This window comes from Pan troglodytes, chromosome 2 (genome assembly GCF_028858775.2).
Source record: "Pan troglodytes isolate AG18354 chromosome 2, NHGRI_mPanTro3-v2.0_pri, whole genome shotgun sequence".
Lineage (NCBI taxonomy): Eukaryota > Metazoa > Chordata > Mammalia > Primates > Hominidae > Pan > Pan troglodytes.
In genome coordinates this window covers 148,545,444-148,570,603 of record NC_086015.1, presented here as the reverse complement: position 1 = coordinate 148,570,603, position 25,160 = coordinate 148,545,444, and the positions used below count along the sequence as shown (strand labels likewise).

At 34.7% G+C, this 25,160-nt stretch overlaps 1 long non-coding RNA gene across 1 annotated transcript in view; it reads right to left on the bottom strand.

The window, feature by feature from the left end:
* The window catches only part of LOC129143537 (uncharacterized), a 194,698-nt gene that overhangs the window by 157,210 nt on the left and 12,328 nt on the right, over window positions 1-25,160 (bottom strand). The window contains exon 2 of the long non-coding RNA XR_008547128.2: window positions 18,829-19,018. This is a non-coding gene — a long non-coding RNA (uncharacterized LOC129143537). The remainder of the gene's footprint in view (window positions 1-18,828; window positions 19,019-25,160) is intronic.

The window sequence follows — 25,160 nt, the reverse complement described above, 5'->3', positions numbered from 1 at the left end:
AGAATATCACTTTGAAGCAAAGTCTTTTTTATTTATCATATGTTTTATAATAGTACTGTTTCTAGTTGGTAAAAAGGTTATATCAGTCAAAGCAAAAAACAGATATACTAAGCATTTTAAGTATAGAGAGATTTAAAACAGAAAGTCATATGCTTAAAATATAATTGGAGAAAGTTTTTAACTGAGCCTTCTAGAATGACACTGAAATGAAGTGACTGACCGGAGCTTTATTAGGAGTTACTATATAACTGCTGAGGTGACCGCTGAAGAAAACAAAACTGACATACGGAAAGCAATACTGTTGTTGCTGCTGCAACTGTGCAGGTAACCCAGGAAAAACTAGAACATATACAATGTGAGCCGTAAGTTAGGAATCTGGGTGTCAGATCAAGCAGCTACCAATGTTTTGTGGCTTGTGCTTTGGTTTTCTTTTTGACACTCTGCAGAAGCTGGTGTAATGATAGTGAAAGCCAGTGTAAGAGAAACTTCATATTTCCACAACCTAGCTTCTCGATAGAAAATAGCTCATAGAAAAATAGACTCCACATCACTTCTATTTTTCAAATCTCAAAACCTGGTTGATTGGTGAAACCAATTTAAATAAGAACTATAGCTCCAGTGGAATTTGAGAAATGTTTGTTTTAGTGTTTTTACCTCTCCAGTTAGAATCTGGATGAAGTAGATAAGACTGAGTGAGAGATGTTAGCTGATATCCTCTATGGGTGTTGAGTTAGAATAAATCTTGGGAGAAGGTGGAGCCTTGAGTGAACAATGACTCAGACTCTGCTCAAAAATCCAGTTGAAATATGTTTGTTTTGATCAAATTGTTAGTTCAATTTTACTGACCTTTGTTTAAAGCTTAGGCGCTAATGTGGTTATTAACTAAAAAATAAATGCACTGTAGCTATCGATCTGCTAAGAATCAAGTGCAATATGTTATCTCTGAAATGAACATCAGTTTGTAGTGTTGTCAGGAGGCCTATGTGGGCTTGGGCTTCATTGTTGTTGCTAAAGTCCTTGGGGTGTATATGTTTGTGAGTGTGTGTACTCATGGATGAACACGCACATATATTTTCCTCTTCTAATTGCTTTCCTTCCTTAAAAATCTCCCATTTGTAATTCTATCTCCTCTAAGATTTTTACCTTTTCTCTTTAACAAATATAAAGTGTGTTATTACAGAAAAAGAATTACACTTTAATTAGAAAATAGTTTAAAATCCAGCTGCACCAATTAATAGTAATGGGGGAGTAGTCAAGAAAATTTAAGTTCACTGTGGCTCAGTTTCCTCATTTGTAAAACATAACAACATAACACAAAGCTGTGTTTAAAATCTACAATCTCAAAGGACAAAGCAGCTCTCAGTGATCTCTAAAATTATTAACCACTTTGCAGAATATCAGCCTTCACAGGCATCAATTACTCTAAGGCCAAATGCTTGTGGATGGAAGACAGTACTCAAATTATAATCAAGATTTTTACATGCAAGACTTGGATATGTAGGATGAGTGTTAAGGAGAATTTCTCATACTATAACACAGCAAACAATCTATGTGGACAGAACTGCCCATACTAAACAAGATCTGACTGAAAGGACTAGAGTGATCATATATTAAACCACTACAAAAAGAGACAGAGAAAAAACATGAAGTTGGAAAAAGGAAAGAAAATGATAAAGAACTATGTTGGAGGGGCAAAGATTGGAGAATAAATCCTCAAATTCTTTTAGCTGCTTTGCACTATAGAAGACCCTAATATTAAAAAAAAATTCAATTAAACAAGGGCTCAACATTTAAAATAAAGGAATAAGAGAAAAAAGGAATTTTGTTTAATGAGGCTATAAATGTACATGCATATTACACAATTTGAATTATGTATATAAAATTGATTAGATTGATATTTCCTTAATTAGATTAAATTGATATAGAAGTTGATTAGGCATATGTCACAAAACTATTGATTTATTTTCAAATGTAGACTTGAAGCTTGTAAAAGTAATAAAATTGTTAGTAACTCATTAATTTAATAATTTTTAAATGGTTATTCATTTTAAAAGGCTGGACATTTTGTCACAATATAACTGTCAGTAGAAATGAGAGCATAGACAGGCTCTGGAGCCAGATCACCTGTGTTGTAAACCAATTTTCATCATTTTAGCCTTATTATTTTTGTTGTACCTATTTATTTCTGAAGTCCTACTATAAGACTTTTGTGATTATAATTAAATATGATGTTTGCATTGTTGTGATTAATAATTTTACATGTTAATTTAGGAAATATCCTTCTTTCAAAATCATGCACAACTAATTCAAATATTAATTTAAAAATTATTGTCAGGTTTTTAATTATTTAAGAAATATCTGCATTGCTATGTACGATCTATCCCAAAAGTGTCAGTCATGTGTCATACATGTGAATAAACCCTGGGGACTTACTATTAAGGAAGAAAACATATCACGGGAAAGTAATGTGTCATATGAGTAGTAGGTTTTACATTGTGTAATTCCCAAATCTTTGAAGCCATGACTTACGTGACTGACAGAATCTGACAACTGAGACTTTTAGCAATCATAAATGATACCTTATGAGAAATTTTCCATCTCACAGTGATATACTTTCCTGGCAGGTGACCAAGTGTAAGTTTGAGACATAAATTCAGATTTAATTCAATAAATACATATTTGACTGAATTCTTTCTTATCACGGCCTCTTAATTATCAGTGTCAAAATGTAAGGAATAAGCTTAAAACAGAAATAGTCCAAAAGTAGATATTAGAGCAGAGAGGAAAAATTCCAAAACTTACTAAGAATGACTGTGCATCATGGCTTCCTTCCTCACATCTTTGTTGAATTCTTTCTGCCCTAGGATATTGACTAAAAATAATACCTCATTTCCATGGGCCCAAACTTGTATCAAAAATAATAAGCGCTGTTTACATGCCAGAGCAATCGTGGACCTTCTCTGAAATGAAAAGATAATGAAGTAGTAAGTCCTCTTGTTTTCCTATGTCACTAACTTCTCTTGCCAGTTCAAGGAGAACCACCTATATTAATAGAGAGTGATCAGAACATAGATAAAATAAAAGCAAAGGGTATAGAAAGAGGAATCGTATGATCCTTAGAACAAATTTTGTCTTTCTTTCATTGTGGAGCCATGGAAATTCTCTTTTTACTTAAACTAACTTGAGTAGCATTTATGTCACTAGCAACTTAAAGAGTCAAATTTAATAGTTCAGGAAGCAAACCTGAATAATTTTAAAGTTAATTTGAGATCAAATTTTAGGATAACACAGATGTAAACTGAAGAATGTTGAGGTTTTTAAATTTGGAAATGAAAGTTTTATTTCTGAAAAGGGTTGCAGACTGGAGTGACCATTCTGACAGGCTGGGAAACATAGCTTCTGGGCAGAAGCTAGAAAGAGCCACTTTGAGAGTGGGAATGTTACAATAGGTCACTAGCCAAGCATGAGCAGGGCAGGAGAGGAATATCAGGTGACCAGCAGGAATAACCATGAAGTGATGGTCTGGAAGCTGTCACACTAAAATAAAACTGGTCAGAGTCAGTGCCAGGAAGAGGCAATATCCCAATAGATAAAAGCACTTGAAATTGGTAATTAGCAGCTTCCAGTAAAATCTCAGGAACTGGATGGATGGGCTCAAGCACGATAAAATGGTGAAGCAGAACCTTCTGGGAGCTTTCCACCAAAGGGAAGAATACCTCAGGCAAGCATATGTACAACTACAGTAAATACACAATGCATTCTCACTTCTCAAGTGATAGCAGGCCACTGAGCATGCAGGCAGCTCACTCTAAAGGAAGCATCACGGTAAAAGAAATGCAAGACCCCAGAAGTATGCCAACATATAAAACCCCAAGTCAAAATGTCAGACACTGCAATCGAACCCCAAGGTACCTGCTTGGGTCTCTTCCAAGTGTATTTCCTTTCTTTCCTACTCTAAAACTTTTTAATAAACTTCCACTCCTGCTCTGAAACTTGCCTCTGTCTCTTTTTTTTGCCTTATATGCCTCAGTCAAATTCTTTCTTCTGAGGAGGCAAAGATTAAGGTTACTGCAGACTTTTACAAATTTGCCACTAGTAACTTGAATATTTGCCACCCTTAACAGGAAGAATAAGACAGGGATTTATACTTAATGAGGTGACTTAATATAAATACTCAATAAGCTATAGGAGGAGTCAGGAATATTTCTGAAAGGAGAAACATGTACATGCGCAATTGAGCTTCATGCCACTCCATGGGTCCAACGTTCAAAAAATGGTGGTATTAGCATGATCTGGGGTGGAATTTTTAGCCCTATAATGTCAAAGAGTAAAGCAGAAGACATGAAAATCCCCACTGCACATCCTCTTGAGCCTGGCTAGAAATGCTCCATGGTTGGTGGCTGTGGCTGGTGGTCTATTATCAGGAAGAAATGCTAGTCGCTTATTGTATGGAAACCACAACAAGGAGGGGAAACAGTCAGGAAGCTGATTGAAATCAGCCCTGCAGTATTTTGAGAGGGCCAGTTTCTGTTTAGCTCTTGAGGAAGAAAATCTAATGGTGGTTAGTGAGAGAGGAAGTATAATGAGGCATGACTGACCTCCCGTACCATTATGGCCAAGAACTCCTCTTCCAAGGTTGCTCTGGGATGGATGTTCCATTGATTGGGGAACTTAGAATTCCATTTTTCTTTCTCACAACAAAGCATTGAGCTTAGAGCAGGCTCTTATTTGGTTCTAATTACATTCATATGTATAGCTGGCTTTGTGGATCTCCTACTTAAAATTCCACAGTCCCTTCTCCATTAAAGGGAAGTCCTCTGATTTTCTCATCTGACTCTACTGGCTCAAATATTTCTGTGGAATCTTCATATGCTGTAATGTCCAACACAACTTCTTCTGGCTTTAAATATAATGTGTTTACACTTGCCCACTTTTCAGATCAATGTAAAACTTCTAATTATCTTATTTATTCATTATTAACCCACTACTGAAATACTATTTTTTTCTGTCTTAGAGTTTGTTTAATAAAAGTGCCCAGTGGGTTTATTTGAATACTTCATCAAAGAAATGTGAGTTCCAATTAAAAATCTTCTCCTTGTTTTCTTAGTTGGCTTATTTATTAGGAACATGCTTAAAGAAGAAACCTCCTGGATTATGAAGCAATGGTAAGATACCAGCCTATCACTCATCAGTCACAGTGACCAAAGCAGTGACAAATGCTGAGCTAGATCATTCTCACCACCAAAAGATTTATACGTATTTCAGAGTCACAAATGACTTGCAATAATGTTGAGAAAGTCTCAGAGTAATGGAAGAGAGACTTTTGAGTTGTTATTTTGTCTTACCCTAAAGAAGAAAATGCCCACTAACGACATAACATCTAAGTCGTACTCACACTGCTATAGTCATATGTTAAACATTGGCTTTATATTACCTTTCAATTAATAAAAATTTGTTGAGTGCATAAAATGTAAAATTATTATGCTAATATAATTTATTAGCATGAAAGTTTTCTGGAAAACTGTTATAAATACATGCTAAAGTATTTATGCTAATATATTTTACTAGCATAAATACATTTATTACATATGCTAATATAATATTTTATTAGCATAAATACATTATCATGTATTTATAACAGTTTTTCAGTAAAAGTACTATTACTGTCTTCATTTTATAGATAAGAAAACTGAAATGGGCAAAAGCCAGCAGCATTCCCCTTTAGAATTGGAACAAGAAGAGGATGCCCACTCTCATCACTCCTATTCAACATAGTGCCTGAGAGCAATCAGGCAAGAGAAAGAAATAAAATATATCAAAATAGGAAGAAAGTCCAAACTATCTCTCTTCACAGATGATATGAGTTTATACCTAGAAAACCCATAGTTTCTGTCCAAAAGTTCCCAGATCTGATAAACAACTTCAGCAAAGTTTAAGCATACAAAGATCAGGACATTTCTATACACAAACGGCATCCAAGCTGAGACCCAAATCAAGAACACAATCCCATTCACAGTAGACACACATACACACACACACACTCACACACACATACCTAGGAATACGGCTAACCAGGGAGGAGAAAGATCTCTACAACAAGAATGACAAAACACTGCTGAAAGAAATCATAGAGGACAAAAACAAATGGAAAGGGTTCAATGCTCATGGATGGAAAGAATCAATATTGTTAAAATGGCCAAACCGTACAAAGCAATGCAAAGATTCAATGCTCTTTATATCAAACTACCAATGACATTTTTCACATAACTAGAAAAAAGCTATTCTAAAATTCATATGGAACCAAAAAAGCCTGAATAGCCACTTGAATCCTAAGCAAAAAGAACAAAGCTGGAGACATCACGTTACCCAGCTTCAATCTATATTGCAAAGCTACAGTAACCAAAACAGCCTAGTACTGGTATAAAAACAGATACATAATACAATGGAACAGATTAGAGAACCCAGTAATAAAGTCACACAGCTACAGCCAATTGACCTTTGACAAAGTTGACAAAAAGAAGCAATGGGGAATGAACTCCCTATTCAATAAATGGTGCTAGGATGACTGGCTAGTCACATGCAGAAGAGTGAAACTGGACCCCTTCCTTTTACCATACACGAAATTTAATTCAAGTTAAATTAAAGACTTAAATGTAAAACTTAAAGCTATTAAAACTCCAGAAGAAAGCCTGGGAAATACCATTCTGGACATAGCTCTTGCAAAGATTTCATGACAAAGATGTCATAAGCAATTGCAACAAAAACAAAAATTGACAAATGAGACTTATTTAAACTAAAGAGTTGCTGCACAGCAAAAGGAACTATCAACAGATTAAACAGACAACCAAAGAAGGAGAAAATACTTGCAAAATATGCATCTGACAAAGATCTAATATATAGAATCAATAAGGAACTTAAACAAGTCAACAAGCAAATAATGATAATAATAACCCCATGAAAAAAAATTGAGCCACTTTGGGAGGCCGAGGCGGGCGGATCACGAGGTCAGGAGATCGAGACCATCCTGGCTAACACGGTGAAACCCCGTCTCTACTAAAAATACAAAAAAAAATTAGCCGGGCGTGGTAGCGGGCGCCTGTAGTCCCAGCTACTCGGGAGGCTGAGGCAGGAGAATGGCGTGAACCCGGAAGGCGGAGCTTGCAGTGAGCCGAGATCGCGCCACTGCACTCCAGCCTGGGCGACAGAGCGAGACTCCGTCTCAAAAAAAAAAAAAAAAAAATTGAGCAAAGGACAGAGGCACTTCTCAGAAGAAGACATACATGTGGCTGAAAAGCACGTGAAAAAAATGCTCAATATCACTAATCATTAGAGAAATGCAAATCACAATCACAAAGAGATACCCTCTCACACTAGCCAGAATGGCCTTCCTCTTTCTCCTTTCTTTCTTCCTTCCTTCCTTCCTTCCTCTCTTTCTCTGTTTCTCTGTCTCTTTCTTTTTCTTTCTTTCTTCTCTCTTTCTTTCTTTTTCTTTTTCTTTTCTTTCTTCTTTCTTTTTTCTTTCTTTCCTTCTTTCTTTCTTTCCTTCCTTCCCCCTCCCTTCCTTCTTCTCTTTTTCTCTTTCCTACAGTTATCCAAAACAGATATCTTTCCACCATCACATTGCCTTTCCATCTATATCAAAAAGCATTTTGCATGTTTGCTTTAGTGTCTTATGTTTCTGTATTTTATGCCATTAATCTCTATGTCTATCCCTTCACCAATACTTCATGCCTGACTACTTTAACTTTATAATAATTTTTGAAATTGGAGAAATGAATTCCTCTCATTTTACTCTTCCTCTTCAATATTGTTTTTGCCCCTCTATTTCCTTTGCCTTTCCACATAAATTTTAGCAAAAGCTTGACTATATTAAAACAAAATAGGTTAAAAAAGTCTATAAAATAAATATTTTGGCCTTTTTAATCGATAATATTACATACACAATGCCAAAAAAATTTTGCTGTGTTTTGAAAATAACTATATTATTCCCATATATCAATTTGGGGTGAACTGAGTTTACTATGCTGTCTTCCAATCCATGAACACAAAGTCTGTCTTTTTATTTACATTTTAAAAATTTCTTTCACTAATATTTTATAGTTTTTAGCAAACATTTCCTGTACATGTTTTGTTGAGTTTTCACCTAAGTATTTCTCTCTCTTTTTTGGCAATTTTAAATAACATTTTATTTTTAATTTTGGGGTCCAGTGTTAAAATTTAGAAATACAATTGATTTTTAAATGTTTACTTTATATCTTGTGACCTGGTCAAACTTATTATTAGTTCTGGACATTGAGTTTGTTTTATTTTGGTTTTGTACATTCCTTGTGAACCTATAATGTAGTAAATCATTAAAATACATTGGATTTGCAATATGAGTATAAGTTGATGCACATTTTGAATAAGTATTGAGGCTTCCAGTTCAGGAATCCTCAAGGTAAACAGTTCTAAATAAGCGAATATCACTTTTACCTTGAAGAATTTCAAAATTATTTTCAATCATACTCTTCACATTTTATTTATCTTAATATAGATAAACAGCATATCAAAAATTGTCTAGCGAGTCAGAACAAATGTTTCATTTAATCACCTAGCCTACTTACTAAGAGTATATAAATAAATATTTTGGCCTACTTTATGGATAACATTTCTAATTCATTCAAAAAACAATACAATTGCATAGAATATTTTACAAACTTATGTCATAAATATGTTGATGACATAGAATTTGAATGCATAAAGATATATACTTTAACATATTTTATGTTTACTTTTTCTTACTTTCAACTATTGATAACCCAAAGAAAAAAGTATTTCCTGAGCATTCAACTTCCTGACAATTTTATTTTCAAACTCCTGTTTTTTCTTGTCAGTAGTTTTATTATGTGTAATATATATTTTTCTGTGGACAGGAAATGGGGAATTTTAAATAGTGGACCTAAACCATGTATGGTAGTCAGGGATCAGCCTCCTCTAACTTTCCTAACCTTTGTGTAGCAGCTTTGCAATTTCTTCCTTTCTACAATGGACCTCTATCAACCTCACCTGCATTTAGATGCTCATGTCCTCAGTGTTCTCTCACATATATGAGGTGAGTGTAGCGGGTAACTGTGGGTGTATTATTTCTTTGATCCTTCCTATGATCAATTATGCTTAAGTCCAGAACCTAAATATTTCAAAAGGCATGGAATCATGAATGTCAGCACCACAAATGTATGTCTTGCAAAGCATTTTCTTTTCTTTCCATTATTTTTCATGAATGCTTTTCCTCATTCAGTTATAAATAACAACGACTATTTAGTTTTCTGTAAGTTAGATATTTATTAAGGGAGACATTCTTAGGGGATATAGATGCCTTATCCCAATTAGTGCATACATTTAGTGAGCCATTTACATGTAGCAAATTATGGTTTGGCTTTCTAATACACCAAAGAGTGATGTAAGATTTGAATCCATATTCTTACAAAATTATCTTATATCGAGTTAGAGAACATCAAGGCAACGAGGGAATATTATCCAAGAAAATATGTTATCCAAACACCAATAAACTATATACAGTATTTAAACAAAATATATTTTATATGAGAGAATGCATATACCAAACACTTCAACAATTTAAAGATTACATCTTTTTGTTGATCATATTGAATCATGAAAGGTTCAGTTCCTCATTTCCTATGAGGCTTAGAGCATTCAGCAAGAAGAGGGATGGCACTTCACCTCAGAAATGTGTTTGGGCCATGGTAGCTGAAAATGCTCACCATCTGGAATGTATCACGTGGGTAGTATTTATGTTCTCCAGAGTAGAGAGACAGATGTCCACATTAAAAAATACTTGCCATGCTGTCATGCTTGTTTCCTAAGTGCAGAAAACATGCTTTCTGTTCAAAGAGACTCACATACGAGTTTGTCCCTAGAATAATTTTCTTTACATTCCCATTAAAAATAGATTAAATGAATTTCAGGAAATTTTATACCAAGTTAAAATTAATTTAAAAACTTTTGTGGCATATTGCCATCATTTTTCACTGTTTAACAAATAGTTTGAAACTTGAATTGATCATGCCTGCCTGTGTTCAATAAGTGAAACTTGCTTCTCAGCAGCATTAAAAAGGAAAATAATTTGCAGATTTCTAATAATTTTTTTCTTATTCTATCTTCTTAGTCATTGGATAAAGCTTAATTTCACTTATATACAATAGCTTTCTATTGTATATTTTACACATAGCAGAATATTGCTTTGTGTGTTTTATGAATGCTTTGCTTCACATTAAAAAGAATGAACTTCATTTTTATTCATTTAGATAATAAGAGAGAAATAGGAAAAAAAGAAACTTTCTGAAATGGAGATACGTATTCTAGTTTTAGTCCTGTACCTCAATAATATTAGACCAAAAAATTTTATTAATTCACCTTTGTTTTATTTGTGAAATGATTATATTCTACTATATATTGTCATATCTCCAGACATAATTTTATATACTTATATTTATGATTTATTAATGTTCAGAATGTAAAAATGTCTCAGAATATCTCTCATATTCTGAGATAAAAGAAAATATTTCTATTATCTCAATTATATTTCTCAAATATATATTTAGAATTACCGCCAGTCAAAATGTTTTCAAAATAGACATTTCTGTTTATGTGTTGGTGTTTATGTAGACTTTCAAATTGTACTCAGGAAAGTATTTAAATGTATTTATTAAAAATATCATTTCTAAATTCCTTGTATGTAATACTTACACAATAGTTTTAAAATTACAAATTTCAAAAACTAAAAAAAATAAGGATATTAAAAATGAAACACACCAAAATATTCTGCCTCTGTCATCCATTTATAATTCTGAGTCAGTTTTTTCATTTTGCTGTGTGTATGCTAAGACTGCCATGTTTATAAAACGAGGGACATAATTCTTCTCATGAGCAAATTAAAAATAAGTATTTGACTGGTGTGTTGACCCTACTAAAATAATGGTACGAAATTTCTTAAATGGAGTATTTTGCATCTTCATTTCAAAGATAGTCCTGTTCATCCATTTGTGAAATATGCATGTACTCTGTCAATGTGTGCAACAGTTTATCAGTAACAGAGATATGCAAGTAGTATAAGTCATGGTTCATTACCTTTAAAGAATTAAATTCTACTTGGAAAGATACAAAAGGGCAAAAAAAAAACACCTCAAAAAATACTACAAGCAATATGTGCCACATGTTATACATGCTGGTTTAAGAATTCTCAGATAGGAAAGCAATGTAACAAAGGAGATTATTGTTTAAGGACAGGTGTATTGTACAGGGCTTCAGAGAATAATCCAGATTGATAAGAAAGAAATGAGAGAGTCAGAAAAGAGGTATTCCTAGGTCTAGTAAATTTAAGGAAGTTTATAAATAGAAGTAAGCAAAGAAATAAGCACTTGTAGCCCATGAAAATAAATCTAGATCATTAGCAATTTCAAGACATCATACGTGTTGATTGAAAATTAAATTCTACTGTATGACAAAGTACAAAATGACATGTCACTGGTAAAGACTTTCAGTGGCATAGACCCTAAACAGTCACCTGGAAGATTCCATAGGTGAAGAGTCAACTGCACTGGAAATACTACTCAATGAAATTTAAAGTTAATGAAATAGAATCAAAAAATGCTATTTGACCATCAGTTGCGGCCTATCTTTCCCACTCTTTCCCATTGCCATCCTCCAGAAGAATTTTTTTCTGGAGTTTTGGGTAACTGTAAATTAAGCTTATTTAACTTGTATTAGAAAATCTTAGAGAAAGAAAAAAATGCACAAGTTTGAAAACTACCTGTGCATAAAAAGAAAATAAATGTACTGAATTCTTTATCTTAGAACTCCTTCATGCAGTTTGCATATATATCTATATATGGTTTTACATTATTTTTTGTCATTATTTTTAGAAAAGAAAGGATTGACAGCTATTAGCTTTACTTTTCATATTGCTAGAATGAATATAACCTATTCTTAGCGTTTCAAAATTTTGAAGATACTAACTAGTGTATGAAGTTACGTCACTCTACATACAGTAGTTGCTTGGCTACTATTCCCAAAGATAAATTAGGTGGGGTTCAAGATATAAAGGGAAAAATTATTTTAACTTAAGAACTAACAAATAGAATATATTATTAAACAATCAGAAATAATAAAACACAAAATGTTTATATAGAGAAATATATATGTATTAATGTACATATATACATTTAGAACCATATTTGTCTATAAATTAAATTTTATGTTTTAAATCCCTAAAAATAGAAGTAATTTTAATTAAATATGACTTTATTTTCTTAGGTATGGACCAGTAATTTAGTTCACAACAGATTGGGTCATGGAAAGAGGATTTTTGAAGGATATTCTGGTATCTCATAGAATCAGAGTAAACATTACAATCAATGTTGATGCAGAGGTCTAGAACCAGAAGCAGGGGATTCATATGAGTAGGCTTGTCTCTGTTTTGCTCATCACCACATCCCCTGATGGGCCTTTGTGCTTCTAAGGAGTAAATGAATTAGCACACTAGAAAACAGTGAGTAGCCAGAGCACCTTTCCTGCATGAAACCCTTCTACTTTTCTCTGCATGCTTGTTTGTTCTTTTTTCTTTCTGTCTAGAAACGAATTCACTCCTATAGCATATGGTTAAATAGTTTAAAAACTGAGTGTCCCATTATTTCTTACTTTATACTATAAATGGAGAAATACTTTAGCATTTATGGCTATTGGGCTTGTAACAGTATGAGGTAGGGCAGATGAAAAACTGGCAGAAATAGACAAATGTGAGACGGGATTGTGATCCAGTACTACTCACCTGGACTGGAGAAAATTTTAAAAAATTATAGCCTAGAATTGCTTTAAGGATAAGGAACTGGAAAAATGGGTTTTGAGGAATAACAATTGTGAATTTAGGCCAGGAGTTGCAAACTTTTTTTTAATAGCTTGATAGTAATTATTTGAAGTTTTCTATGCCACATATAGTCATTTATTTTTCTTTATTGTATTTTGCCATCTTTTCAAAATATGAAAACTTTTCTTAACTCTAGGGCAATACATAAACAGACTGCAGGTCCAATTGAGCCACAGTTTTCCTATCTGTCCTTTAGGGAGTCTCAGGTCTTAAAGACTAAATTGAATCAAAGGCAGAAATGGAGAAATGTGAGATGCCTGCTTCACTCCTGGGCTTTAGAAACTCCACCTGACACTGACTATGCTGGAAGATGTTTAACAATTTGCTTAAAAAAAAAACTATTTAGCAATATTTGTTAATAGATCTGGCATCAAAAATTCAATGACATACTGGAGACAACTTCAACCAGCTCAGCAGACGAAATTGTTAAATTTTCAGTAGTTTTACAAAGTTGATTCAACTACAGTGAGGATACTTATGCCACAACATTGATACATGCTATAAATCAGGTCATTTTTCTTTTGGAGAACTGGTTGTTAAACATTTACCAGCATACCACTAAAATATTCTCACCATGGAAGACTTCAGACTAACAACTCAAGATCATTGGATGTGGAGTTAGGAAGCTGTATGCAGAAGCATGTCATTGTATAGCATTGTTAAAAAAATAACTTTAGAAAAATTAAATTTAACTAGTTTGAGCAAAGAATGATTCAGAAATTATTGTTAGATACAGTTAGTTTCCCTCTTCAAATGGTTTATCCAGTTTCCCCATTCTCTATCCTATAATTCCAAATACCTCCTTATCTTAGCTGCACCCCAACTTGTCTGAATATGCCTAGGCATGTCTGAACTTGCTACAACCCCAATCCACATTCCTATCCTTATTAGAGAATAGGTTACCTTCCTAGTCCCCACATAAATGACCCCCCTTCTCTCTCTTCTCACTTATGTGCCTAACTTATCTAAGAAAGTTTAAATGTTTAGCCATTCAGGACTAGTTTAGACAGTGCAGTCCAACCATAGCCAATAGGGGAAAGACACAGGAGCAGAAGCTGCATTAGAGATCATAAAAACCCCTGCTTTCCTTTGTTATGTGTGCTCTTGCCATTGCTCCATACACGAGACACACCCTTCTGCAGAAATAAATTTGCCTTGCTGAGACGTTCTCTGTCTAAGTGCTCATTTTCTTTGAGACTCCGAGCTCTTATTCCCAACAATTTTGTGGCCCATACGGGAAAACCATTCTCCTCTGGGGAGGGGTGTCCAGTCCTCTCTCATGAGGAGACACGTCCCACTGCCTAGTTGCAGTGGCCTCAGGGGTAAATGATCAAGACCCACCTGCTGTGATGAATAAACCCGGACTCTCAGCAACATGGAAGGAAAAGGCCTACCAATACCATGGCCACCAGGTAGCTCTGCGCACAGACCAAGGAAAGAAATGCTACGGGAGCTGGCAAAGTATTTCCTTGGTGGTTGGGACCAAGGTAAGAAAAGCCACAGGGGTGTTGAAGTATTTCTTGGTGGGGACCAAAGTAAGAAAAGCCGTGGGGGTGGTGAAGCATTTCTTTGTCTGGATCAAGGTAAGAAAAGCAGCCAGGGCAGTGAAGTATTCCTTGGTGGTCGGGATATCTTGGAGGTCAAAAGTGTGTGAAAGGCAAGAAATTCCTCGTATGAGGGATTGAGCCTAACCAGGACCCAACATGGGAAATGCCCCAAGTAAGACAGGGAGTGAAAAGGATAGAGATAATAACAATGATATTCCCCCTGATAGCCCTCTAGGACTTAGGTTAAAATATTGATTCATGTAATAAGACTCATTTCACTGCACATGTCATTAAGAAATTAGCCCAAGCACTAAACATAATATAGGAGTGCCATACTCCCTGGCACCCACCTTCATCAGGAAGAATACTGAGAATGAACCAGACTCTGAGGAGCCACTTAACCAAATTGGTTTTAGAGACTCCTCCACATTGCCTTCTTAAGGGTCAGGATTGCCCCTCTGAAAGATGTCGGCTTATTCCCTTATGAAATGCTATATAATTTGCCTTATTTACATTCCACTGCTGACATTCCTATGCTTGAGACGAAAGACCAGTTTCTCAAAAACGATATACTTGAGTTATCTTCCACCTTTTCTTCCCTCAGAACTAAAGGCCTTTTAGCACAGGCACCACTCCTGAGGTTCCCAGCACATCTGCATCAACCTGGAGATCACATTCTCATTAACAGCTGGAGAGAAGGAAAACTCGAACTAGCTTAGGAAGGACCCTACCTAGTGCTTCTAACTACTAAGACCACAGTACGAACAGCAGAAAGAGGGTGGACTTACCATACCCGAGTCAAGAAACTGCCACAGTCTTCAGAATCATAGGCCATTGTTCTGGAATCAAGTCCCACCAAACTAAAACTAAGAAAAGTCTAACCCTCTTTAATCTCTTATATTGTCTCTTCTTCCCTCACTCCACTGTCAGCCACTTTGCTATCAATGTAACCAGGTCAGCCTCCCTGCCAAACTATTGCATTTGATGCTTACTTAGCCAAACCCTGTGGAGACCTACAAAGTCAAAGGCAACTAGCCTCTTCAGAAAAGTATCTTTGCCCTTAGTACTCACCCCACTCTCAACCTAATCCTTGTAAAATTCCTTAAAATTGGCTACCTTGCTATTTCTGGTATGATATTATCTGGATCACTCAGTCCCAGGGCTAGACTTCCTTAGAAGCCTGTACCTCCCTAAAACTTTACCTTCATTTTACTAAAGGAACTACTTCCCCTGATTACCAATATCACCAATGCAACTTCATCCTCATTTCTATTACTATCCCTACCTCTACTGACCCCAGGCCTGCCCTCAGCTGTCTCTATGGTATAGGGGCTGATGTTAACAGGAGAGACCCTATAGGTATTTTTGAGATACATTTTGTTTCCCCCCATCTCCTTCCCCATCCCCAATAGCTTCAGCTTTGAAACAAACACCTGTTATTCCTGCACCTAATGTTTAAACCAAGGTGTCCATTATAGAAGTAAAAGATCTAAAATAAACCCTAGCAATTGAGATAGGTTAGTGAGATACAAATGCCTGGCTGGAATGGATTAAATATTCCATCCATGTCCTAAGCAAAAGTGACTGTTACGCTTGTGTGCACAGTAGACCAGAGGCCCAGATCACCCCCTTTCCACTTGGATAGTCTTCAGTGCATGAGCTGTATGGTAGCTCTTTTTCAAGGCCCCACACCTAGGAAGACAAATTGTGCCAAGCTCTTTCTCTGCTGTTCCTTGAAGTTCAATACCCTGCAGGTCAGGCCCCAAGGGCCATCCAGACTCTGCCTTCCAATGTCAAGTTTACCTCATGTCTCTCATGACAGAGGGAATACTTAGCATTCCTTGGAGACTTAAAGGGATCGAAAGAGCTTAGGCCCTTCCAAGAGCTTACCCATCAGTCTGCCCTTAGCCATTCCTGAGCAGATGTATGGTCATATTGTCGTGGACCCCTGCTGGACACTCTGCCAAGTAACTGGAGCGGAACTAGTTCTCTAATTCAATTGGCCATCCCTTTCACCCTGGCATTTCATCAACCAGAAAAAGTAAAAGCAAAGCACTATAAACTGGGAGAGACCCCTCATGAGTCTTTTGATCCTTAAGTTTACACAGATGCCATCGGGGTTCCATGAGGAGTGTCAAATGAATTTAAAGTTTGAAACCAAATAGCTGCATGGTTTGAATCCACATTGTTCTGGTGGTTAACTATTAATAAAAATGTAGATTGGATAAATTACATTTACTATAACCAGCAAGGATTTAACTATACCAGAGATGCCATTAAAGGAATAGCTGAACAATTAAGGCCCACCAGTCAAATGGCCTGGGAAAATAGGATGGCATTAGACATGGTACTAGCAGAGAAAGGTGGAGTTTCTTTCATGATCAGAACCCAGTGTTGTACTTTCATCTCTAACAACACAGCCCCCGATGGGACAATTACAAAAGCCTTTCAGGGCCTTACCTCTCTATCAGATGAATTGGCTAAAAACTCAGAATAGAGGATCCCTTTACAAGCCTCAAGGAAAAGTGGTTCAGTGGATGGGAAAAGTTAGTAACTTCAATAGTTACCTCTCTGGCATTGTTATAAGTGTACTAATTCTTGTTGGATGTTGCCAAATACCCTGTGCTCGAGGGTTAATACAAAGACTTATTGAGACAACTCTCACCAAAACTTTCCTCAATCCTCCCCTGCCTTATTCAGATAAGCTCTTTCTTTTAGAAGATCAAGCAGAACAACAAAGTCAAGACATGTTAAAAAGGTTTGAAGAGGGAAGATTGTAAAAATCAAAAGGGGGGAAATTGTTAGATACAGTTAGGTTCCCTCTTCAAACAGCTTATCCAGTTTCCCATTCTCTATCCTATAATTCCAAATACCCCCTTGCCTTTGCTGCACCCCAACTTGTCTGAATATGCCTAGGCATGCCAGAACTTGCTACAACCCCAGTCAACATTCCTTTCCTTATTAGGGAATAGGTTACCTTCCTAGTTCCCCTGTAAATGACCCCTCTTCCCTCTCTTCTCACTCCCTTATGTGTCTACCTTATCTAAGAAAGTTTAAATGTTTAGCCATTTGGACTAGTTTAGACCATGTGGTCCAACCCTAACCAATAGGGGAAAGACACAGGAGCAGAAGCTGCATTAGAGATAATAAAAACCCCTGCTTTCCTTTGTTCTGTGTGCTCTCACCATTGCTCCAACACAAGACACACCCTTCTGCAGAAGTAAATTTGCCTTGCTGAGATGTTGTCTAATTGCTTATTTTCAGTGTGATTCTGAACTCTTATTCCCAACAATTATGCAGCCGCCAAAGCAGAAGAGGTTCAGAGAGACTCTAGAGCTGCCCTTTGGTCAAAGATGATTTATGTACAGAAAAAGAAAGTGACATACAGAAAATGGAAGTGAGGTACTGAAACAGTTGGGTTGGTTACAGTTTGACGTTTGTCTTATTTGAACACAGTTCGGATAGTTGGTTACCTTTGATTGATCAAAACCCAATGACTGCTGCAAGAGTAGGTTACAAACTGTCTACACATTCACTTAGGTTGCAGTTCACTATGTACAGAGACATCTTTAGGCTGACCTCATAGTATGTAAGGAGGCAGCTTTAGGCTAAAGTTAATTTAAGAGTATTTACGCCATATATATAAAACAGGTGTAAATAACCTTAATAAGATAGATAACAGTACAATGTAGTTTAAAGTGGTAAATTGTGAGAATTTTTGCCCAGGTTTTTAATATAATTAATTTTCTTGTAGTTCATATAATTTAATTTCTATTAATGGCTGTGTTTAATAGTTCACTTTGCAAAAGTCTTGCAAATGTTATAATAGGTTCTAGATAATTGTTATGCCCTGCTCCATCAAATCACTGAATTTCTGTGGGCTCTTTTCACAAAAGGTTTTATGAATACTGAAGTATAGGAAGAGTTGTTTTGGACATAGGATTTAAATATCTACAAAGGGAAAGCATGTCTTTAGCAGCACAAAAATGGCTGAAGGGGATATTTGAGGGTAGGTAGCTACCAAGAAGACGAAAGAGAGAAAAAGAGAGGAGGCTTTTCCTGAAAAATAATTGGAAGGGTGGAGTTGGGATGGGGCATGGAAGGAGTGATATGGGAGTTGGAATATTTTTTACTTGTGTAGATGGAGAAAACAATCAGCAATTTTAGGATTTAAATGCAAATATAACTTCATTACTATTACAAGCTGTGTAGGCCTTTAAATATTTGGATTTTATCTGAAGGATAACCTACATTTTAGAGAGCAATTTCCCTTATATAGTTTTGATTCTTATTTGCTAATTGAAAATACAGTTCAGAAATGTTAAGTGACTTGTGCATGCCAAGAAAGTTGTATCTTACCGGAAAAAACAGCTTTCTGCCAACTTTCTTTTAACTAGTCTCCTTTGAAATTTAATTTGAGGTATGACAAATTTAAACTGATGTTATTGAAGTCTCTCAAGGCAATTTCAGCATCTTGCTTTTGATTTTTTTCTTCTTGTATCCCAAGTTAATCCTTGAAGCAAAGTTCCGTAATGAAACTGGATGCAATCTGAAGAAAGATGAATACAATAGAGCTGCTCAGAAAGTAGAGATGTTTCTGCAGGCACCGTGCTGAATGCAATCAGATTATTGCCACTGTCTGATTCAATTTGATAAGGTGAAAAGCTATAGCAGTGACCTGTAGCAAGTAGCTGAAAAGGTGGCATCTAATGACTCCTACTGTCTGATAATTTTTCCTATTAAAATCAGGTACAAATATCTATCACATTTAAAGTGACTGAAGGGAGTATCTTCTGGAAAATTGGATATTGGACAGTGGCTGAGACATAGAAACAGACATTAGAGATACGATGAATCAATTTTATCAGGTATGTATGATACTATGATATATATATTTTTAAAAACTCAACCAACCAAACAAACAAATAAAAAGCTGCAGTGAAATGGATTCACTGTCTTTTAATAGCCAATTTTAGCATTTAACATATTCTGTCGTCTCCTCTGTTCAGGCCCAATAAAAACAGTGAAAACATTTGCTGATTTAATGTGTATTCCTCCATTGGAAATCTATTATTACCTATCAAGCATGGCATTATTTGTAAATAATTTTATTTATTGTAATGGCGGCAAGTCTAACAAGAATTTCTGCAAAGCTCGAAAGACTCCTGAACATAGGCTTAATTTTTTTTCTCATTGTTAAGAAATATCTGTTGTAGCTGTGTTTTTTTGAATATGCTTTGGCAAATTTTTTCTTCAGTCTTTTTCCTAATACGTAATACATATTCATGTCTAATCATATGTTGTGTTTTATTAAAAATATTATATTATGTTGTAATATCTTTATCATTTTTTAAATTACCGTCCAAGTTCTTTAGAGAATTGAATTATTTGTTACATTTGTTTAGCTTAAATAGATTCTGAAAAGGTAAGAATTGTAGAGAAAACAAAGAATAGCTGATACTTAAAAAAATTTACCTGCAGCATTTTTAGTTGCTTGTGAAAGGGTAAAGAATTCAAAACATTTAGTTCATGTAAATAAATTTTCCATAGAAAATTGGATCAACCACTATATTTTAGTCTCTATACAGTGACATTATTTTTACAATATTGGCTGCTTTGTATAAAATTAGTTTAAATCTGGATAAAACTTTTGTTTGGCCAATGTGCAAAGTGAACAGAAAGTTCCAACATGTTGAAATCTCATACATTTAAATCTCTTATACACAATAGGTCAAATAGAGTAGAAAGTAATGTATTTGTAGACATACAAGTCATGTTTAATTTAATTGAGGGGGCTATGTAAATCTTACAGGCAATCCTATTATTCAATGAATACATCTTATGTAATAATACAGATTAACTCTGAAAAACTGGGCATTGTGCAGAAACTGGGGGTAGGAAACTAATAGTAGAGATATAATAAACAAAATGTGTTAGATATGAATGAAAGTATGGTTTATTTAGAGAGGCAAGTTTGTCTTTAAAATTAAAGAGAACTTTAGTTATTTTGACCTTATTTTCCTCAGAAAGAACAAATATTAAAACTAAGTATGCTCAAAGCCAAATTTATGAGGTTAAAATCTCTTTAGCCTTTAGAAATGCTTTTATTTGAAGGCCTTTATTCTTTTTTGTGTACAGGCTTCTAGATAATTCACACATCATAAAAATACGTAATTTTACCAATTCAAAAAAACCCCAAAGATATCCAAACTAAATGTATTGTTTCCAACGTTCTTTAAAATATTTATCCTAATGAAAGTTAGATGTCATAAAAACATTCTTAATTTGGTGTTTCTGAAAACCTGACAGAGGACAGATTTATTTTACTATTTTTAGAAAAAAAGACCCAGCTATAATAAAGTATATAGAGCACACAGAGCATCACATATGCTTCTAAAACTATGTTGTTTGTTGTACCTAATTTTAATTATATAAATAGGTTTCCTAATACCAAATAATTTGCAAAATAATGTATTGCTTTTTTTGTAAAGAGATAACTCTGCAAAACCAGATTTGTGTAATATTTTATTTTTATTTTAATCCTCAATTTCTAATAAATTATTGCTATTATAAATGCTAAGTAATTTTATGAAATTTTAATTAGTCTAAAATCAAATGCTGTCAGATAAATAGGTCAATTTTTTTTTCATGTTAGTGAACATTAATAAAGTAGCTTTGTAAAGGACCTTTTGTTAGGAATCTTTCTCTTCCAGAGAGAGGAGAGTAATATTTTTCCTCTTTTATGATTCTCAAAAACTAGCAATTCTTATAACCCAAAGGTTTTCTATAATAATTTTATATCTTCCAATAGCCTTTGTAATTCTGAACTGTGTGGTAAATGTTTCTGTACTATGGTTGTATTAAACCCTTCTATTCTGCACATGGGAACTAGCAGCTGGTGGAAGGGGCATGCCCAGCACCGAATCTGGTGATATGGCACATATGAATAAAAGTATCAAAGTAAAGTCATGATCAAAGAGATAAATCTAAACAGATGAGAATAGGAATACATTTTTTTAAAGATCAGTGTATTGCCTGTCAGGTTTATGTTAGTCAGTGATATTGATTGATAAAGATCAGGGAAGTCAAAAAAGGTGTGTGGGAGGAATTGTGATTAAAGGTGATCCCCAAAAGACAGGAGAAATTTGTAAAGGGGGAGAAGAGTGGGAGGACTTTCCATGTGTGAGATTAGGAATTGGTTAATAAACAATTGTCCAATGGACTGCATATGAGTTAAAAAGGTGACTACGTTGAGTAATGAGGAGTTTTATTAAAGCAATGAAGTGTGTGAACTGATTCCTTGTTTGGAGCCTGGAATTCAAATAGAGTTAAGATTTAAAGGCTTTATTCATTGAAGAATCACGTAGGCCACTTGAAACACAAAATTATAGAAGTTTATGATAGTTAAGGATTTTAGAGTGAATTAACAACTCCTGACCTCATGTTCTAAAACTCTTCTCTGGGCTAATTTCACATATACAGATTTTTGTATGAACCATTCGGGAATATTAAAGGAAATATAAATCTGTCATCTTTCTAGGCTCAGTGTCCATGCCTGTAAAATGAAGGAGTTTGCTTAAATGCACTCTAAAATCCTTAACCTCTTAGATGTTTAAGGTTTCCAATGATTTTGGAAAGTTTACAGCCATTATTTTTTAGACTATTTTTCCTGCTTGCTTCTCAATTTTCTATCCTGATATTCTTTTTTACATATGCTGGTGTGTTTAATTGTATCTGCCCTATATTCTCCTGAGAGTTTGTTTGTTTTTCTTCATTATTTTGTTTCTGTTCTTCAGAATGAACCATAACTTTTATTTTCAACTTCACTGAATTTATCTTCTGCCAGTTTAAATCTACTGTTGAATTCCTCCAATGAAATGTTTATTTTGATGATTTTATTTTCCACTCTTTAATTTCCATTTAATTTATATTTTATTTAGTAAAATATTGTCATCATACCTTCATTTCTTTAAGAATGGTTTCGTTTATTTAGTCCTTTGATTATATTTTTAATAGATACTTTGCAGGCTTTGTCTGATAAGCCTACCACTTTGACCCCTTCATAGGCAGTTTTGGTTATCTTTTTTTTTCCTATATGTGTTTTATACTTTCCTCTGTCTTTGCATGTCTTGTTTTTATTGTTAAAAATTGAACATTTTAGGGAATATATTACAACAACTCTGGATATGGATTTTCCCTCATAAATTGTTGTTGTCACTATCTTAATAAAGTATTTTCTCCTGAAGTCTGTGGCCTTTGCAAGAGATTGCTGCCTTAGAAAATGCACTCAAGAATAGTACTGGCTTTAGCAGGGCTCTCTTGGATTGTCCCTTTATATCATATTTCTGTTAAGCCATCTATCTTTACTGGTATCACACCAAACTCGTAGCCTCTACTAATTGCTGGCTATTGGTATTTTGTTTTCTACAATGACCTAGGGCATAAATTAATCCAGGGTCTTATATAATTAAATTTTATCCTCTTTGCAGGGGTGGTCTTAAGGCAAGTCTTTAAAGTTTATTCTGACTCCAAGAGGATTCTTCTTAGATATCTTGTCTCTAGTTCACTCCGGTAGACTAAGTGGCCTAGTGTGTTAGCTTATTGCCCTCATTTAGATACCAACCTTCTTTTAATTGCTTACTACCAAAACCTCCACTGTTACTGAGAATGCCTTAAGTTTTAGCTTCCCCACACTATATTCAAAATAAAGCCAAGTCACTTGGGGGAAGCTTCAGAGGTCTCTGTTTTTATGGCCAGCCTCTGTCTCTAAGAAAACCTCTGAATCAGCGCTCTGGAACTGGGAATGGAAAGAGTTATTTCTCTAAAGGTGCTGCTGCTGTTTTATGAGCAGGACATGCACCAGATGGGAGAGATTGCCTCTGGTCTTGTCTAGCCTCACTGGCATAAAACCTCTACCCCAGCAGTGTGCTGATGCAAGAGCAATTAGGGCCCCAGTGCTCTCAATGTGCTTGTCCTGGGATGGAGCTTCTGCTTTAGCAGTGAGGGTGAATGGGGAAAGAGAGCTCCAGACATTCTTGCTAAAATCCAATTTCTGCCACATGGACCTTAGTGAAATGAGAAATTCTGGTCCCGCCTGAACTAGGGAGATGTCATAGACTGAAAATTGGGAAAAATAGATGTCCTGTTTTTTTCACTGTATCCACCCAGAGTAGAACTTTCATTATTCTGAGCTGTGGTTTTAGGTAGCAAGTGGGCCTTTGTTCAAGCATCACAGATTTGCTCTTACTGAGATTTAGTAGATTATCTTGAATGTTTTCTTCATTTGCTGTGTGCCATTAGGACACAGGGCTTCTATTTGAAAATTTTTTTTTACTAATTCCGTTTGTTTTGCTGGGGAGTAGGAACAGGGTTCTTAATGTCACCAATCCAGAAGTCATTTCACATTTTTCTACTTTTTAAAAATCAAATATATGTATTTTATACATGTATTAAGCTTATGGATATAACTTCTCAAGTCCTATACAAACATTCAAGTTAAAACCTGAATTAACTTATAAAAATATGTTATTTTATTTCAAAGCTTAACTGGGCATTTGATAATAGAATATGAGCAAAATATAAAAGAGATAAAGCTCTAGGAAATGCAATAAAGAAAGTAATAGATTCAACTATTGCTGTAGATATAAGAACTTTATGCTATCTCTCCTGCAAAAATATGTTCAATCTGGTCAACATGGAACAACCTCTACTTTGCCAATTCAAATAAAATGTAATATGAAGAAACCCAGGAATACTCAAGTGATAAGTTTTCAAAGAATGTTAGATCCACATTTCTATACTTCAGTTTTTTATGTTTTTTATATTATGTATTTTCTACACTTAGCTCCTCCAGAAGCAGCACTCAATATTGTTTAAAAAAAAAAAAAGGTAAGTAAAGTTTGATCATCTGGGGCTAACTCAGAGTTAATATGATTATCTCAAATGATACTAATCCTGTTGTTCTGGAAATGATTGTCTAGATGTATAACAGTTTAAATAAAACAAAAATTTTTATCTGAAAAATAATTAAATGAATATCTGCATATGAACAAGGCTAGGAAAATGTGGTAATTAGGTGTTATATTTAAAGAAGAATTTGCCTAAATTTTAGAGGGCTTTATTCATTCTCAAACTGTTTTATACCTATGAGACACTGGTTAAAAGGATATGTTGAGAATTGCCATAGAAGGCTACACTGGATTTTATTATTTTGATAAATATTTTCTGCTTATTGATTCTTGTTTCTATATTCCAATTTTTAATATTTGCCTTGTAAAAGTTTAATGTTCTCATTTTCTCTGACCTTCCAAATTAACCTTGTTCATATCACTGCAGTTTGTATCTTGAATTCTCTATTATGTTCAGTTTGGACTATATTATTTTCTTTTTTAAAGAAGGCCATTTTTTTCAACTTCTCATAACTCCTTGAATAGCATATATTGCATCAGTCAACCAATTTATATATTCTGCATATTACTTCTGGGTTTCTCATTATCGATTACAAACAGTGAATTACTTTGTTCATGGAAAGCATGTGAGGGTTGTGTTCTTCTATTTTTTAAACCTTCATTCTCAAGAGAATATCTTTATTTGTAAAATATGTCTGTCCAGAAAACCACTCTACTGTCTATTAAATGCTCTGTATGTGGCCTGTGATATAATACAATAAGCTTATTTTAGCAAATTGGTTC